The sequence below is a fragment of the Sphaerodactylus townsendi genome, linkage group LG09 (genome assembly GCF_021028975.2).
Source record: "Sphaerodactylus townsendi isolate TG3544 linkage group LG09, MPM_Stown_v2.3, whole genome shotgun sequence".
Classification (NCBI taxonomy): domain Eukaryota; kingdom Metazoa; phylum Chordata; class Lepidosauria; order Squamata; family Sphaerodactylidae; genus Sphaerodactylus; species Sphaerodactylus townsendi.
Genome location: NC_059433.1, coordinates 56,235,634 through 56,254,214, shown reverse-complemented (window position 1 = coordinate 56,254,214; position 18,581 = coordinate 56,235,634). Strand labels below are relative to the sequence as shown.

General features: G+C 39.2%; 1 protein-coding gene across 4 annotated transcripts in view; it reads right to left on the bottom strand.

The window, feature by feature from the left end:
* Positions 1–18,581, bottom strand: part of FAM110B (family with sequence similarity 110 member B) — a 69,750-nt gene that overhangs the window by 29,409 nt on the left and 21,760 nt on the right. Inside the window, exon 1 of one of the 4 annotated variants that reach the window (XR_007245466.1) lies at positions 8,118–8,204. The exons of 2 other annotated variants lie outside the window; for them this stretch is intronic. The gene's annotated coding sequence lies outside the window, so the exon portion shown is untranslated. Of the gene's footprint in view, positions 1–8,117; positions 8,205–18,581 lie in introns of those variants that run through there. One more of the 4 variants, XM_048507881.1, reaches the window with a different exon arrangement.

Genomic DNA, 18,581 nt, shown 5'->3' with positions numbered 1-18,581 from the left:
GAACTGTCACCCTTAGAATGTTCATGCGGCATGTCTGGACTGAGCGGTTGGATTGCCCTTAGAATGTTCGTGCAGATGGCCAGAGATGAGCAGTTAAAACAGTAAATCTATATATATAAAATGGAACCATGCGTTTGTTGCTTCGAGAATAACCCCGCACCTACTGCCTCAAATGCTCTGAAAATTTCAGACACTTACTCATTCCCCCGACTGTGTTTTATGTACCTCCCACTGTCAGACAACACACCTGAGCCAGGTAAAACATCTTTTTCCTGGCACACCAGGCCATGAAGCTGCCTGTGTGTAACTGTCACCCTTAGAATGTTTGTGCCCTTAGAATGTTAGCTCAGATGGCCTCTCTAGCAAAGGGAAAGGGGAGGGAGGGAGGGGGAGGGGTGCCATGCAAGGGAAGAGAAGTGAGGGAAGATGCGGTCACACACATCAATGACTTCCCACAGTATCAGCTAGCGCGTTTCCATGAGCACGTACTGCTGGCCTCTAAAATTGATTTGTTGCTACTGTTCCTTTCCCATTTCACCACAATAAGCCACATGTGAAAGACCATACCACATGTGACTTCTGGGCAACTGAGTAACCTCAGCAACCACACAGAGTCACTGAGGATATGCACTACTTGGAAGTGGGGCATACCACATGTGACTAGCGGGCTGGGCCCCGCTAGTAGGTAATAAATCGAGTGAAAGTGAATATTTTGGGAAATCCTTTCTTAGTGAGCACATGGAGTATGTAAGGAACAGGTGTGCCAAATTTCATGTGTGTGGCTTCGGTGGTTTTTGAGTTCTGTTGATGAGTCAGTCAGTGAGTCAGTCAGTGGTATTTCGCGTTTATAGATATAGATATATAAAACAACCCCCAGAGCCTTTGAAAACACTGAATATTCAAAGTTTCTCTGTATAACTTTTTCAACATAAAGAACCAAGGGGGATGGTTATTTAAACGCCACCATTTCCCTCAGGACCTTCTTTTTAGAACTGTGCTTCATGGGGTTATAGTGCCTGCCTGTTTCTAGAGGCCGTCATTTTATGTCTCCCTCAATAGCTACCATGGTTAGGTGAATGCAGCAAGGGACATGAAAGGCAATTGAGAAGCAGAGGTAGTTTACCATTGCCTTCCTCTGCAGAGCCTTCCTTGATGGTCTCCCTTCCAAGTACTCAATCTGCTTAACTTCCCTGATGTGATAAGATCGTGTTACACCATGTTGCTTTCCCTCCCCGTTCTGACAGACTTCACAAAATCCTAGCAAAAAGACTGGCCAATCACTTACATCTTGTTTTGAAAAATACGGTTCTAGCAGCTAATGGATTGAGTGGGAAACCACTTTATGCTCTTAACTGTGCAAGCACAACATAGAGCAAAGGTAGTTGCTTTCTGTCTACAGTCCTTTGCTAGACTATACAGAAGGTGAGCGGCTGAGCATATAAGGTCCCTTCCTGTTGGGCAGTGGCAAGCTGGCGCCAATGCTTTGAAAGAGCATGTGGAGGTTTGCTGACTGCCTCCCACTCTTCCTCCCCTGGCTGTGTTGGAATGTGCCATGGTGGTGCCCTTGCCAGCTCCAGCTGTCCACATAGAAAGGAGAGAAAACTCCCAGAGTTTGTTAACAGTTCTCATGGAGCCCCCCCCCCCCCCCCCGGCCATAGTTTTGCATGCAGGACTACTATCTGCCTCACTTGGGGTGGCTTTTTTTGCTCTTAGGGCTCGTTCTGGGGATCTGTGAAACATGCTTTTTAGATCACTTGTACTAACAACTGCAGGAGGTGCAAAGGGAGGCAAGGGAGGTGGATTAATGGGGGCAAAGGGGCAGTTCAAAGCCACTGGTGAGAAAGTGCAGCCCAACAAGTCGGCTCCCAGCAACTGGGACTAAAATCAGCAGTGTGCTCTTGGCTTTCTCTCCTCCACAAAATCTGCTTGTTTTGTTTGTTTTTATTAAATGACCATCAGTTCTTGGGACTTTATACTTTATAAAGTGGAAAGACACTAACTGAACACAGGACCAAATTCTGAACACAAATTCTAAGATACAGCTGAGCAATTACCTTAGTTGTGAAATAAGAAACTTCTAGTCTGCAGCAGCAGAAAGGGAAGATGCTCTCTTTTCACTTCTGCTAAATGAGATTGAAACAGTTGCTCCCCTGAATTCATTCTTAAACAGTGAACAACTCTACCACCAGTTTAGAAACTGAACGCAACAATGCTACATGAGTTAGAACAGCATCAGCATCACCCAAATGCCACTCTTTCCTGTCACTTCACAACTGCCTCAGCAATCTCAGAACAAACAGGACTCTCAGGTATGCCCTATATCGGGGGTCTGCAACCCGTAGCTCCAGAGCCGCATGTGACTCTTTCAGCCTTATACTGCTGCTCCGCATGGCCTGGAGGTCAGAAGGCAGCGTGGGTGTGTCCCTCCAGTCCTCCAGAGCAGTGCTGGAAGGAAAGGTGAGTGGAGGGGCCGAACTGGAAGCAGCTCCATGCATGAGGGCACTGCTTTTCGTGTCCCCTCCACTCACCCAGGTTAAGTCACCCAGCAAGCTTCCAGAGTAGAGTACTCAGACGATATGATGCCAGCAGGCTTTAGAATGCCGCAGGGGCTCAATCCTGCTCAGGACTGTGGCACAGGGAGTAAGGGCTGCTGTATCCATCCTTTGGCATTTCAGATTACACTATGTAATCTGCTTACGTTTCAGTGAGAACGATAGACAATAAACTAGATGCATAAATATACAAAAACTGTTGGATACTTTCCATGTCACACTAACACGTTAACAAAATTCTTACAAGTTTTCAATTGATTGGTGAGATGTTTATCCTATCCTCCTTGTTCTATTTTTGGCGATATTATAATTGGTTGCTGCAGTTTTTAGTTATTGCTTTCAATTCTTTAAAACTGCTTTCAATTTTAGCTGTACAGATCAGGGAACCCCAATGCGGATCCAAGGTGTCATGGGACCTGCCAACACCTTTTCTGGTACTCATCAAGTATTTTTAGAACGTAAGTGGAGCCAATGGGGCTTTTGCCCAGCTGAATGTCTGATTGGCCACTGGAGATCTAACAGGCTTTGCAGATTAAAAACCATCAAACAAACAAACACTGTTTTGGCAGCAGCTGCCACATAACACAAGCATCTTCACAGTGTGACTGAAGATAAATTGTGGGTATGCAAGGAATATTTTTAAACAATATGTTCATATTAAAAGACATCCTGTTAATCAGAGCTTCTGCCTAAAACATCGAAGAGTTACTATTCAAGTTACGCAAGACCTTTCTTCATGATATTTGGTGGCAAGCTATGCTTTCTGTGGCAGTCTTTTTTTTGGTTGGCTCCCCTTCTTAAACAGTCATTTTTTATTATGCCCTCCACGTTATGTCAGAATTCAAAATGCCTGTAAGCTTAAAAAGGTTGGGAACCCCTGGTACAGATTATATTGTTATATGTGCTGTTTTCATTGGAGTATATAGTTGAAAACCTCTTGGGATACTTACAACGTGGGGACAGTACATAAACATTTTAAGCAAATGTTATATTCCTGCTGCAACAGAACAAAAACAGTAGGTTCTCAAGCAACTATAGATCAAAATACAACGTTGCTAGCCAACAAGTCGCAGGTCACTTTTTAGTTAAGCAATTTTGACTGATCTTGAACCAGCTCAGACTAACATTAGTTTCATTATCACAACAATTGTGTCAGGTAGGTTAACTCAGAGAAAACCACAAAGCACACAAAGCAGATGAACACTCAAACCATTTCGTTATTTGCCTATACTCCAGCAAAAAATGGGAAGTGAAAGTGTTCCAAGAAATCACACAGGTGTGTAGACAATGGTATCTAAAACTTAAATTACTGCACTGTTTCCCCACCACCACCACACATACACACAGAGCCAGAGTGGTGTAGTGGTATAGAGCCAGTGTAGTGAGCAGTGGACTCTTATATGGTGAACTAGATTTGTTTCTTGCTCTTACATGAAGCCTGCTGGGTGAACCTGGGTTAGTCACAGTTCTCTCCAAACTCTCTCAGCTCCAACTACCTCACCAGGTGTCTGTTGTGAGGAGAAGAAGGAAAAGAGTTTGTAAGGTGCCCTGAGACTTCTTACAGTTGAGAAAAGCTGGATATAAATCTAGATTCTTCTATACACAAATGAATCAGAACAGGCCAACCAGACAGAAGTCAGAACTGCATCAGGTTGTATTAACCAAATGCTGTACCAAAGAATTATTTAACTTCTCTGTAATGCTACAAGTTCAAAGTAAAGTCATTTCATACGCAAACAGTCCTGAAAAGCCTCTTGGGCAAAGAATCTTAAAAGGATTTTTTTTGTCAAAGCAGTTTTCAAACCAACTTCTGAAGATACAAGCTGGCATTTTACAATTCAATCAAGCACACAAAAAGAGGGTCATATTTGGAATAGAAATAAAAAAACTCCTGTGCATTTGCCTTAAGCCACTCCTTGAAAATATATATCCATTCAGATATATTCTGGTAGCAGCCTCTTATTCTCTACAAATCGCAGTTCATCCAAGTGCAAATCCCACAGCACAAATAGTTCAGCAATTCCTTAAATACCCGTGACTATTTCCACATGAACACACAAGGCTGCCTGACACAGGTTCACACCCTTGGTTATTCAAAGTCCATAAATGTCTTCTCAGACTGGCAGCAGCTGTCCAAGGTTTCAGGCAGAAGTCTTTCATGTCACCCACTACCTGATCTTTTCAACCAGAGAAGCTAGAGACTGATGCTTCTACACACCCAGCAGATGCTCCACCACGGAGCCACAGCCCCTCCCTTGCATATAATGCTTCTCATTGCTGGAGTAAAAGAAAAATGGTGTCCCTTTTTTCGACTTGTTAAAAATCTTTTTTATATACAGCAGTAAAAATATATATATTCTTGATCAATCCAAGCCTGCACAAAGCCTGAATAAAACTATCTGTCCACAAAACACCTGTTTTAATGTAGCTGCGCTATTTTATAAAACCAACCAATAACACATGACACTATGCTATGCAGGAGCCATAGATAAATGAATTGAGGCAACTCGAAAGAAAGAAAGAAAGAAAGAAAGAAAGAAAGAAAGAAAGAAAGAAAGAAAGAAAGAAAGAAAGAAAGAAAGAAAGAAAGAAAGAAAGAAAGAAAGAAAGAAAGAAAGAAAGAAAGAAAGAAAGAAGAGAGGAAGGAAGGGTAACATCGATGGAATAACTGATTTCAAAACAAAGGTCATGTTTATTGACAATGTTATTTCAAGACACCAGTTCAAAATCTGAGTGGTTAGTATTTTGTAGCAATAGTGCAAGCATTGCTTATGAAATTCATGGACAAAAATGCAAAATTCAGCAGCTGGAGTTTTAGTCTGGAACTGGAGTACACTCTGGAGCAGTGATGCTTTTTCAAAGAAGTACTGACTACTCCAAATAAAACCAAGGTCCAAGAAACAGTCATGGCCCATCATGAAACACTCTTTAATGATCATGTTTCTTTGCAGCCCTTGCCGCACATGGTTCTGCCACCTGCTTTTATTCCAGCCAGACCCTGGATGAGAGTGAGCACTACCAAACATCGAACTCATCTTTACATAGCCAACACTGGAAACATCAGACTACTCACTTGTCTCAACCTGGGGTCAATGTCTCCATGAGAGTGTCTGACCAGTATCAGTGAACATATTTCATAACTGTTGTGAATAATTATGCTCAACAGCATAATATGAAACTTTCAAACAGAGATGGAAGCACATTCTCACTCAATATATAATTTAGGAAAGATGTAGGAAAATTAGCCAAATGTATAGTTTTCAAAAGAACTATTTTCCTGCAAAAATATGTTAATTGCAAAATTCTCAATAAATGCATGATTACGTCCTTCATGCTTCTGTTTACAAGGAACCCTAAAAGGAAAAGGGGACAAAAGACCCTTAACATGAGTCACTCAAAAGATGTTATACTTCAGGGAGCTGGGATCATGTGCCTAGAAGGCTAGATCTGATCACCCCAAACTACTGCTTGAGCAGAAAAGCAGGTTATTATTTTGTATTAAAGCTGTCTAGAGTTTTCACATAAGCAACAGTCAACATCCTCCAAGCACCTGCAGCATGATGCCATAGCAGAAACAAAGGAGAGTGCAACATTATATATCCCATCCTCACTGATGATTAGAAGAAGCAGCAGGTTTATTTTTCAAATAAAAACATGGGCGAGTATAGCTGCATATAGAGGGACAAAAGGATAGCAAGCTAGCATGACTGCAACTGTGCTCCCATTCTCACCATTCATCACTGTCCTAGATTCAACTGTTGCTATGCAGGAAGAATCTTCTACGGCTACAACCTCAAGCCGACTCTCTCACACATTTCCTGTTGTGTACAGGTTCAAAGCTGAGGTCCGTAAAGCAAACAAGTTCTAGAAATACAATACCGAAATTTCCTGAAGACAATTAAGTACATACATCATGTGTTTGTGTAGCATATCCCCTACCTACATGCTTAAAACACATTATGCTAGCAATATTTCAACTACCATACAAGATAAACAGCATTATACATCTATGTTGCATTTCCAAGTTGGATGAATGTCAATATTGGTGAGAAGTTTGTCTAAAGCCACCATATAAGTTCCTGACTGTCCAAGATTCTAGACTGATACACATTTAGATGTCACAATGTTAACCACGGAATCTTTGAATATCACAATACTATGTACTACATTAAAAATAAATATAGGCTGAAAGGAGAAGTTGGAGACTCATTTGATAAATACCTAGTTGCTTTTGTTTCTTCCAATTTGGTCAGTTTTGCATTTGAAATGTGCAAAGTTCATGGAACAACCAAAATCTACTTGTAGGGACTTAAGGCAGCTAGCTATATGCTTCCATCAGACTTTACTTTTCATGCTACTTAAAACTTCACTAATGATATGGTAAGAAATGAAAGGAAAATAGTTAAAATACATCAGTTCTGTTGTCACTCAAGAGAAGCAAACTCCCGTCACCCAGACGCATGGTGGCTATGTGCCAGCTGGACAACCAGAGACCTACTGCATGTTTTATGTAGCCTTTAGCAGTCAAAACAAACCAAACAAACAGCCTCAAAGAACCTCTCCTAGAAGAGCCCTGTTGCAATGAACATCAACACGTGCAGCTTCCCCCACAGTTCACACAGGTGGAGACCCATATCCAGACACCACCTCCACCAGGAATGGGACCACATCAGGAGAGATCTCTGAGTAGTGGCTTCATGCTTTTCCTGCTCTTTTATTAATCAACTCTAATGGTAAATATGCCCTTAACAGCATAGTTTTGGATAAGTTCAGATCAGATGATATGCAAATCTCGAAAGGTAAAGAGAGCAAAATACAAGCATCCAGTTCTGAAAACATTTCACAGACCCACCCCCTCCCCACATCCAACGTATTGATGCATCGTATGTATGTTGATTCATTTCACTGAAGGCAGGGCAAGGTCTTTAAAAACAAAGATGATCGGTCCTACTATTTGTCTTTTTGGAACAATGAGTGTGTGGCAACGGGTATCTTTCATCATAGATGGGACAACGGTTGTTGCTTTTAATAGCAAATTCAAAAGATCGAACAAAGAATCCATCCAAATACGAAGGTTTCAAGCCAGACAATGAAGCGTATTAATCTAAATTCCTCTCTCAGTGTAGAAATATGCAAGCAGTTAATTCCCTGACCAAATTAAAGCGCGTCTCTCAGACTGTAACTGCTTATTATCTAGAAATATTTTCCTTTCCATTAAGAGGAAACATCATACATGCTCCTATTCAATTGTTCAGACCACCTCCCCCGCCCACCACAAAATTAATGCGCTGCTTTCACCACAACAAAAAGAGAATTGAGGACAATTATTTACATGCCAGGCTCCTTATTTCATATGAAAGTAATTTCCTCATGCAATATACATTATACTTCCAGGTTAAATCCTTACTATAATGATGTGTTTTGTAATGTGATGATCATCCCTCCAGAGTACACATGATATTAACGAAAGCAAGATCAAATTAAACAGATGACATGATTAACTGTATTCATTTCATGCATGGATGTGTTTTATGGGGGGGGAGATAAAGACTTGAAAGTAATTACCACAAAATGAAACTCCTTCACTGACCTCTGCTTGCAGCTAGCATGGTGGACAATCAGATGCTGGTGGGTTTGCTGAGCAATGCCTCTCATCATGGCAAACACTTCCTTTATGCTACTGGAAAACTTGGGCTCTTCCACAGTTGCATGGGTACTGGCACTAATCCATGTCTCGTGCAGCATAAAGCTAACTGTGGAAACCTATCATATTGGTAAGTGCAATGTCAGCAGCCAATGGGAGAGAGGCACATGCAGAATCTAGCACATGCTCTCTGAGGCTTGGATACTGTCACTGCTGTTTAGCCGGCTGCTAATCTAATTATAGCAGTTTGCTAGCACAGAACTATGAAAGCAGAGCACATGACCAGGGGAAAAAAATCAAACACCACAAAGAAGGTAGGTGTGCAAGAAAAGTGTGTTGAGGTTTTGGCTTTAAAAATAATTAAAAGGCTAAATTCAATTTCACACACATTATTTCAATACCCACCCTTGGTATCTAAAGTGGTGGGGATCATTCAGCAATTTCAAAATCTTTCCTTTCATGTGATACGTTACATTCAATCTAACATTTAAGTCTTTAAATGCAACACCTCTACATTTATAAAAAGAGCGACACTTTTCCTTGGCAAAGGAGGTAACTGGCTGCTGAATAATTTCAGTCCTGCTTCAGTACTCCCACATAATCGGAAATATGTAAACTTTTAGTACAATGCTACTTCAGAAGAATTTAATGAGGCTACTTGAACAATATTTCATGAATATTTCTGCTTAAAACTTCAGTTTAACACTTCTTTTTGTTATGATTAGGAATTTAGAAATATCTTGCCCAGTTGGCCAGAAGCTTGTGGTTTGGCTCTGGCAAACAACCCTGTCTGGAACAACTGCAGAAAACACAAGAGCAGAAAATTCTCTCCACATTGGAATCTGAAGTAAACCCTATGCTTCCAAAGCCCGGTGGGCACATTACCATGAGTCAGGGGCAGAGCACAGTTAAAACATATAAGCAATCACGGAAGAGAGAGGAGGCTCACCAATTTCCTGGGACAGGTCTTTGAAGTTATTAGAGGAGGGAAACGCAGCCTGGGCGCTATGTTATATTTTCAGCTACAGAACTGAAAGGAGGGAAATGGAAAGGTGGACTTTGGAAGGAACAGGACTGAGTAGATAAAGGAGCAATCCAGTTTTAGCCGACATCACTCTTGCTCCCGAGGTGCAGGGGATCTGCAACCTGCTTTCTCCAGATGTTCGCAGTTTACCAATTCCCATCATCCCCCGCCAGCATGGCCAATTGGCCATGCTGGCAGGGGCTGATGGGCTTTGTAGTCCATGAACATCTGGAGAGTTGCAGGTTGCAGACCCCTGTCCCAGTGCATATCCCTGTGAACTGTTCAGTAGAGATGCATTCATTGCTGGATAAAACACACAGCCAGGAAATTGGTAAGCCCCCTCCCTGTCAGTTTGTAAGTGACAGAAGCAAGATATGAGAAAACAGACTCTTCCTTAGAGATGAGCAGTTTAGTGGTGGTGATGATATCCATTACCTGATTGAAAGAGAAATCACAATAACAAATTTCTGCATTAATTATACATATTAATTATATGTCTCACACTGTGTTACAAATTTCCAAGTGATGCTACATTCAGTGGCTCTAATTCAACCTAGTATGTAACATGTTCACATTCCGCCACAATAAATGGGATGTAAAAATTTTTATTTGTGTTCTGCATTGAACTCACGTAGTACAATGAAAATAAATTAACCACACTAAGTCCAATTTATTTCAGTTGTTGTTAAGCACAATTTTTTTTAAAAAAAACTGGACTGAATGAAAGAGGTCTGCAATTGATTCCCGCCCCCCAAGTTCTGTAATCATCAATCACTGTTCTGTGATCAATTAATGTTCAATTGGTCAAATAGACATATAAATCTTACCAAAAGCATGTGAATCAGATATTTGGATGAGAACTGAATGGTTTGTTGGGCCAGGACAACAAATCTGAAGCATCTTTCATTCACTAAACTCCGAATTGCTGTTTCAAAATAGTAAGCTGCCTCTATTTCATGTGCAGACATGAATTTAAAATTGAAGGATTAATATCATCAAGCTAACTCCTTCCTTTCATTGGATTGCCTGCATCTCCGAACTGAAACTTAGACACCAGAACACATAACTTGTTTTCTCAAGAACAGGGCAAAGGGTCAAACTATCTCAGTCTTTTAATGCAAAAGTATATGCAGCTAAGAAGTCCTTGCTAAACCATTTTTTAAAGTCTGATCCATCATGAGAGAAACAAGTCACAGAAAGGGAGTTCTGTGCCTCAAAAAGGAGGAAAAGAACATATGAGATTTTTCTTTCAGTTTTGACAAAATTGCAAATAAACATGACAAATAAATATGAGAGCCAGCGTGGTGTAGTGGTTAAGAGCAGGTAGACTCTAATCTGGAGAATTAGGTTTGATTCCCCCACTCCTCCACATCAGCAGCAGATTCTGGTAACCTGATTTGTTTCCCCACTCCTACATTCCTGCTGGGTGACCTTAGGCTAGTCACAGTTCTTCGGAACTCTCTCAGCCCCACCTACCTCACAAGGTCTCTGCTGTGGGGAGAGGAAGGGAAAGGAGCTTGTAGGCTGCCTTGAGTCGTCTTACAGGAGAGAAAGGTAGGGTATAAATCTAAACTCTTCTTCATATACATACAGTTGTCAAACAATAGCTCAACTCTATTAGTGAACACTTTGTCTAATAAACATCCACTAATGTTTAATTGTTCTCAGCCTATCAGGGCTAAAGTTTGGTGACATAATTGTGCCTTCTGAAGTGCAGATAGTTCAATATTTTACTCTTTATTTGTATAAGTTCATTTTATATCTTATGAAGCATGCTGTGCTGAGTCAACAATGGCTCTTTACCACCACATTTGTTAAAATATAGGGGCATTTCAGAACCCATCAGTTTCTATTTCAAAGGAACTTCTAAACTTCTAAACTATGTTTGATTTCCTAAGAAAATTAGAGGAGACATTTGAAAGCATGAACATGTTGGTAATTACCTCTCATCTAGATCTGTCTAGTATGAGTACTTTTAAACTAGTCAGATCCTGTTGCATCTGCCTTCGGATACATGTTGCTTTTAAGTTAAAAGTAATAAAATAGCTGTTCTATTCATTTTAGAGTAATATGTTCTGATCTCTACTGGTGAACAAAATAATTGTATTTGAAAGCTAAAAACTCACTTACTTTGTGTGTTAAACTTGAAAAACCAATTATGAAAGTAAACAGAGATAATGAAAGTCTCTTTTCAATAGATGCTTACATGAGCACACAGGGAAGATCCAAATAACTTCTTTAGGTTTTCTCAAGGGTTAGGATATGTCCAGTTGAAAACTTATGGGGCCCTTAACCATCCCCCACCCCCCTTTGCAAATGAGATCCATAACTGGTTTTAATGATATCAATAGTTTCAAAGGCATATACATGAAAAGGGGAATGATGTTTTAGAAGACCTTTTTTACATGCTAGACTAGTTGTACTTCGCTTTGGATTTCAGCGCTATTCATAGATTCTTCGAATATCAGCTGGATTGCAGCCCAAGTAATTTTCATTTTCTTCTGGCCCACTCAGGATTGCAGATTTCCATGTATTGTCAGGGTTCATGGACCACACTGTAAAATCCTAAACTAATGGAGTTCCTGAAAAGTTACAGATCCACACATTTAATCTAGACTAGCCTTTGAGCATAGCTGCAATTCATTTTACAAACAAAAATCACCAAGAAGGTACCTCTTGATTGTCTCTGTTTCACACATCACTTCCTCATTACACTCTGATCAGTAGGCTGGGCTCCTAAAAGCATCAGTAATACATTTCAGGAATGATCTTGCTCTGATTCAAACAATGTGAAAATAATATAATTGCATGATAATCAGGAAGAAAAAAAATCAAATCCAAACACTCAAACTTATTTTATTTCTTTCTCAGTTAGGACCAAACTCCTGTCTTACAGATAGAAATATACCATCAGAAACATCCTCATGCTTTTGTGTAGGTAACAGAATAAGAGGGCTTCACGTTGGCAAACAGTTTATATTTAACTCAATGCCATAGGCTCTTCATATTTATTAAACTTAATCTCTCAAAATACTTCCATATGACAGTTAAAGTTCTTCAGGCAAACCTCTCCTTATTGTGTCCTCTTTAAATGATTGGTATGATTAAAGTTAGGTTTTTCTGTTTTGGGTCTAATCTAATGGCATGGCTACCAGAGTGGACCTGGACAGCACCTTGATTTGTTACACTGAGAAATGTGCTCATGAAACATTTTGTATTCCATGGTAAATTGCTTTGGAAGATTCAGTTGTGGTTTCTTAATTCCTACTATGCAGTTAGTGCACAGTTAGCTATAGGAGACAAGGCAAATTTGAAATGTTTTAAAATAAATAAGTTTGCCATTTTGTTGTCCATCAATGTAATATAGAAAGATACTTGCAAGGATTTTCATTAGCTGGTTAGGTTTTTACCATAATTTGATGTCACCTGTAGCCAACCCATATACCTGTGAGTGGACTATACCATAAGCTTTTTAAAATCTTTCAATTTATGCTAAATATAGCCAATTAAAGTGTTTGTTCATTCTGTATGGTATAATAGTAATCTAACAAACAGAAATATTAATCTAACAATGTTGAAAAACATAGAAATGGTATCTGCCCTTGACCTTTTTTCATAAATACCTATTAGCTGAAGTCACGTTATCTATTTACAAGTCTCAATGAGAACTTCCAAGAACTAATTGCAAATGTTTCAAACACAAAATCTATCTACTGAATGGAACTGCTGGTAACTTATAATTGTCAAGTTTTCTTCTAGCGATGTAGGCACACTTTATGGATAAGTACGTTTAATTTACATAGTCTTCAAGGCAGCCAGATGGAAAAAACAGCATTGATTTCTCAACTGAAGCCTGTGGCTACGTTTGCCACTGCGTTTTCCCCCTTAATGCCCCAGTAGTACTCACTCATAATTGCAACAAAAGAAAAGTCAAGCACAGAAAATAGTTTTCAGATCAGGGAAAAAAACTTCAACATCTTGTAGCACAAATCCCTTATGCCATTGCTTTCATCACAAATCCAGCAAACTGGACATTCATCTTACCTGAAATATAAGCTTGACTTTGTTGTTTACTTCGTGGAGATACAAAAACTATAACATACTGTAAGCAAAGGCTTCATATTAAACTCACATTTTTAATTACAAAATTAAAAAGATAAAAAGTCAAGTTGTAAATTTACCACCACTTCTCAAGTGACAAATCTGTATACTGCCAAGTTACAGAAAATGTTAGCCTAACTACCTGATATGCCAGATTCCTTGCTCAATTCTGAATGCAAACTACAACTTTTGACATTTTCAAAGAGGAGTGCTGCATCTTGTGGTTAAATCCAGCTGTCCAGTTAGCAAGCTGAAACTTAATCCTGACATGGCAGAGATACTGCTGTTGGAGAGGTTGAGGTATTGGAGAGCTTCCCACAGCTGATGGGATTCAGCTAACGCTTGCTGACCAGCGTCCAGTGGTTATACTGGACTCAGAATTTTTGATGGAGAAGTGACAAAACATGCTTTCTTCCATTTGCATGCAGCCCAGGAGATAGCTCCCTACATTGGCCCTGATCTGGCAACATAGACCCATGCCACAGTAACCCGAAAGTTAGACTACTGTAATCTGTTCTACGTGGGTCTGTCCTAAAATCTAGCTGACAGAGAATTCCATAACTCAATAATTATTGGGAGAAGGCACATCATCTTGTTCTGTAGTCAGTCACTCTATTAGTTACTAATTAGTTCTAGGTTTCCATTCAAGATATTGACCATTACCTACAAAACCCTTCACAGTTTAGGATGCATATATCTAAAAAATCACCCTTACCAATAGTGCTAACTGATCTGAACACAGCAAGATGAAGATGTCACTAGGGTGTGCATTCCTTTCCTTTCCTTCTTTCAAGCTAAATATCTTGAGCAGTAAATAGGAAGCTCTTATTTCTTTAATGAAAATATGTTGAGATACTTAACCATTACAGTGTGATTCTTGGATCTCTATCCACCAACAAGTAGGGGACTATATTATCTTTTATTATGATAGAGGGTAGCTTAGTTAAAATAGGAGCAATCTATAAATCGTAAGAATTATGAGGGCATTCCAAAATCACATGTAATAGAGGGTCAACCTTTTTCAAATCAGCTTGTTAGAGTCTACATGAATAGGGTAGATTATGATGTCTCCCAGAAAAGACTGCCAAAGGTGCATTATTCAAACATGCAAGTATGAATGCTCTATAGTACTTATGAACTATTAGGTTTCTAATGTAAGCTAGGATATTTAAAGGTGGGAGAATGGCAAAGAACTGGGTGGACCATATTCTTTGAGTCCGTGTAACTGAGCTAAAATAATCTAGTTATTTTATATGTTTTTTTAATATTTAATAGAGGTTTGCTTCTTCCAAGCTTTAGTACATCATTCTTTGTTAAGCCAAGGTTGAGCAATTTCTTATCGATTTCTTACATCCAGTGGGAATAGAACTGATCTTTATTAAGTTCATAGAGCAGGCTGTCGTTTTTTTGTAGAAAAAAAAATGACCTTTAGCCTATGTCTGAATACTTGCAACCACACTTTAGCTTCAACAGATCCTTGGACCAGTTCTAACCTTAAAGATATCCCAGCAACACATCTTGGGATCCCTGTAATTCGCTACAAAATTTGTTTAAGAGGCTGGTCTTAACTCTCACTAATGTGAAGGATCCATAATGAAGCTCTGTGTATGAGCTGTGTAATAATTTTCATACTGAATACCTGCATTCCCCCTGGGGGAAAAAAGGTCAATTGCTGCCACTGAAGGTTTAATTTTGTTTGTTATGAATTTGAAATGGGGTTAACAATTAAGTTCAGAGTCAAAGACTATGCCCATGTATGGAAATTTGGGAACTTGTTCTGGGATGTGCATTTGGCAAAAGCTGAACCCAAAATCCCCCCAAGATACCTTATTGGTATTTTTTTCAATTCTGAAAAAATGGTGGCAATTTAAAGGAACTGAAAAGCAGATCCAGAATAATGGTGAATTTTTCAGCATTATTCCAGCCAATTTTTTTTAAACCCACAGGGTTTTTAAGGCAAGAAACTTCAGATGCAGTTTGCCATTGCCTACCTCTGCAATCATGACCCTGGCATTCCCAGAAAGTCTCTCATCAAAATACTTGGGAAGCTCAAGGCTGAGAGTTTGTGATTGGCCCAAGGTCACCCAACAAGTTTCCATGCCAGAGCGGGCATTTGAGCCTCTGTTTCCCAGATCCTAGGAACACCTGAACCACAACACTATTCTGGCTTTCTTACTAAACAAGAAATTAAAAACTTCATAAGATCTATGGAAATTCTGTCCTAGGATAATGGATGCATCTCTGGAAACATCTATGCTGGAAGAATAGCCTACTTTTGGGATAGTCTCTAGAAGCAAGTTTGACATTCCATTATGGATTTATAATCTTAAAGTTTCTGGTAACAAATCAGTTCTGGAATTTTCTCAAATACCCACACAATGTATACAAAAGTTCTTAAGCCACTACACGCATTCTTCCTTCCTTAAAATGAGTGGTGGAGGGAATCCCCAACATAATGACAAAGATGATATCATTCTAACTGCTGTGACAAATCTGGTGATAACTACAAAACAGCAGAAAGAAACATGCCTTTGAGACACACTGTATAGGAAAGACAATTGTTACAGTAACGGAAAAGAAGCTATGCTATCTGAGCAGCTGTTCAGTGTCAACAGTACCCACAACAATGAGATGCTATTATAACATTCAAAATAGGGAGCAACACCCATATACCAAATACTCCACCAAAGTATCCTAATCTCTCCTGCAATGTCCCTCCTTAAATTCTTACAAACCATAACCCATGAGGGCAAGGAAGAACAGCGGCATCTTTGAGAGCTTTACTTGCTGAATTTGCTAGAGCAAACTTTCAATAAGTTCCTAATGGAAACAAAGCAGTCAATTAAAGCTTACCCCATAATGTCTTAGAGCTAAAGTGCTGACTAAAAAACCAAAACCAAGAGTCATTACTTTCGGTTTGCGGTATAGAAGTTTATACTTGAACACAGCTGGATCTCAGTCAGACAGTTCCCATGGCAGCCCCTCCAAGCTGTATTGATTTCTGGAGGAAAAGGCACTATAAATCTACTTTAGCAGAATTGCATCATTTCTAGAGATTGGCTTGAGAAGGCAAATTAAATGTCTTCTGTTAGCAACAGAAAGACAAACTTTTTTTCATTTTTTGGAGTTCCCAATTATAGAATGCCGTGTGCCAATACTTCGCATTTAGTATATGTAAAGGCAACAAATTCATGCTTACAAGAAAACTTCTCTTTATACTACAGAGTTCCCAGTAGCTGTGATTTTTTAAAAAGAGAAAATAGCACTGTTGATTTTTGAAGTTTTCATTTAAATCATAGGAGGAAATTGAAGCAAAAGCCAGCACTTCCTCCGGGGAATGAAAGATCAGGGAAAAAATCACAAACATATGAGCAGGGCTGAGATACAACAAAGACAGAAGTATTGCTCTGAGCAATGAGAAACCAGAATTTCATTTCAGGTAACAAGCAAAGTATCCTTGATCAATTATTCATACAATATGCAGCAACAGTTAACACTTGCTTCAGTGAAGAGAAATAAACTAGGGCAAGCTTTGCCTTGACAGCTTTGGAGTAGAATCTTCCATTTTCCTTGAATGCCTGGCAATTGTTTCGTGTCATGTGTTTTTCATTAGTATCTTCTTCACACTCTTCAGGGCCCGGGAGGGTGGGAGGTGGCAGGGAGTAACAAAATTCATTTGCTGTAAAAAGGAACAATACTTAAACCATCCTACCATTGCTTCTTCAAGATCATCTTACTAGCAATCTAAAACTGCAATTTAGTTAAGTCCCCTCAACTCAGTGAGACTGAAGCCTCCACGTAAACATGGTAGAGACTGAACTATATATGGAAAGCAGGCAATTTTTCTGCAGCAGTTAGTCATATAATCCTTGTTTTTTGGATTGTTACCTCTTAGTTATTTTGATTCAAAAAAGTATGCATTTCAAGCTTATTTTCAACTATGGTTTTTAATAGCCATAAATAAGGTTGCACATCATTCTCAAGAATGCAAAAAAAAAAAAAGGAAAACCAGAAATGGAGTAAACATCATTGATCATCAAGAGATGTGTAATACTACTACAATTTCTCAGTCAACTAGGAATCTAACACTGAATACTTACTGCCTAAGAGTTACCCACCAGAGTTTTAAGAACAGCTAACAGTAAAACTTCTTGCATTATTCAAAGCATATTTTTAATTGATGACTTGGAAAAAAAGATTTCATTCAGAAGAACGAAATTCATTTATTCATTCTGTAAGTGCTAAGCTGGCAACATTCCTTTCAAAATAGTCTACATTTAACTTTGATGAACTGTGCTAGTGTGGGTCATTCCAGTCACCCAAGTGCCAGTCAAATAAACACAGCAAGCTGCAAGCCAAAGAATTACAAGTCTGGCTTAAGTCCAAAAGCTCTCTTCTCAGTACGCTGGTACAAAGAATTGGCCCAGGCCAGTATAAGTAGCTAAACTGCCTGGGCAGCTACTTGGGATTCCACCACCTCCAAGGAATTCCTGGATAAGCTCCATCATTAGAACAGAAACAGGACATTGGGAGCCCTAAAGCACAAGGGAAACAAGGAGACTTGGAAAAAAATGTTCTCAGCTTATTACTCCTAATTACCCTGTCTGAGCTCTAGGGACACATTTTTTAAAGCCATAAAATCTATCCAAGACCTTATCAAACCACTTGCCTTGATAAGAAAGCATAAGTTAGAGACAGCCTAATAATAGAAGTATAGCTTGAGGTTTTTAAACATTGTCAGTGACTGGGTTTAAACTGTAATGGAAGACTTAAAGAAATAAAAATAGACTAATTGTTTTTAAAAGCACCTTCCTTCTCCCAACCTGTGCAGAATCACCCAACCTGTGTGGAAAGGCAGTGAGACTGAAAATGTATTACTTCACTTCTACATCAGCAGATGTATTTCATTTTAGAAGACCAGATAAGCTAGTATTGGTTAGTCAGCTTGTCCACAGTCTCTCAAAAAGAGGTGGCAGGGAATACATGATAAAGCACAAAGCAAGAATTGCAACTATAAAGGTTATTTAACTGAGAAAACTTTGGAAAATCCAGTCAAAGCTGACTGACTGTTGAAATTCAACTGATTCCAATCAGAGCATTGTGTTAGCATTTAAATATATCCTGTTAAAAATAACTGGTACTCAAATATGTTTTGTTTTTGCTAACCCAGTTTCCATAAGTTTTGTAACTGTTTTATGGAAAATGTTAGGAATAGCCTTTCTTTGGATATTAAATGATCAGATAATGTGTGTAAAAATGT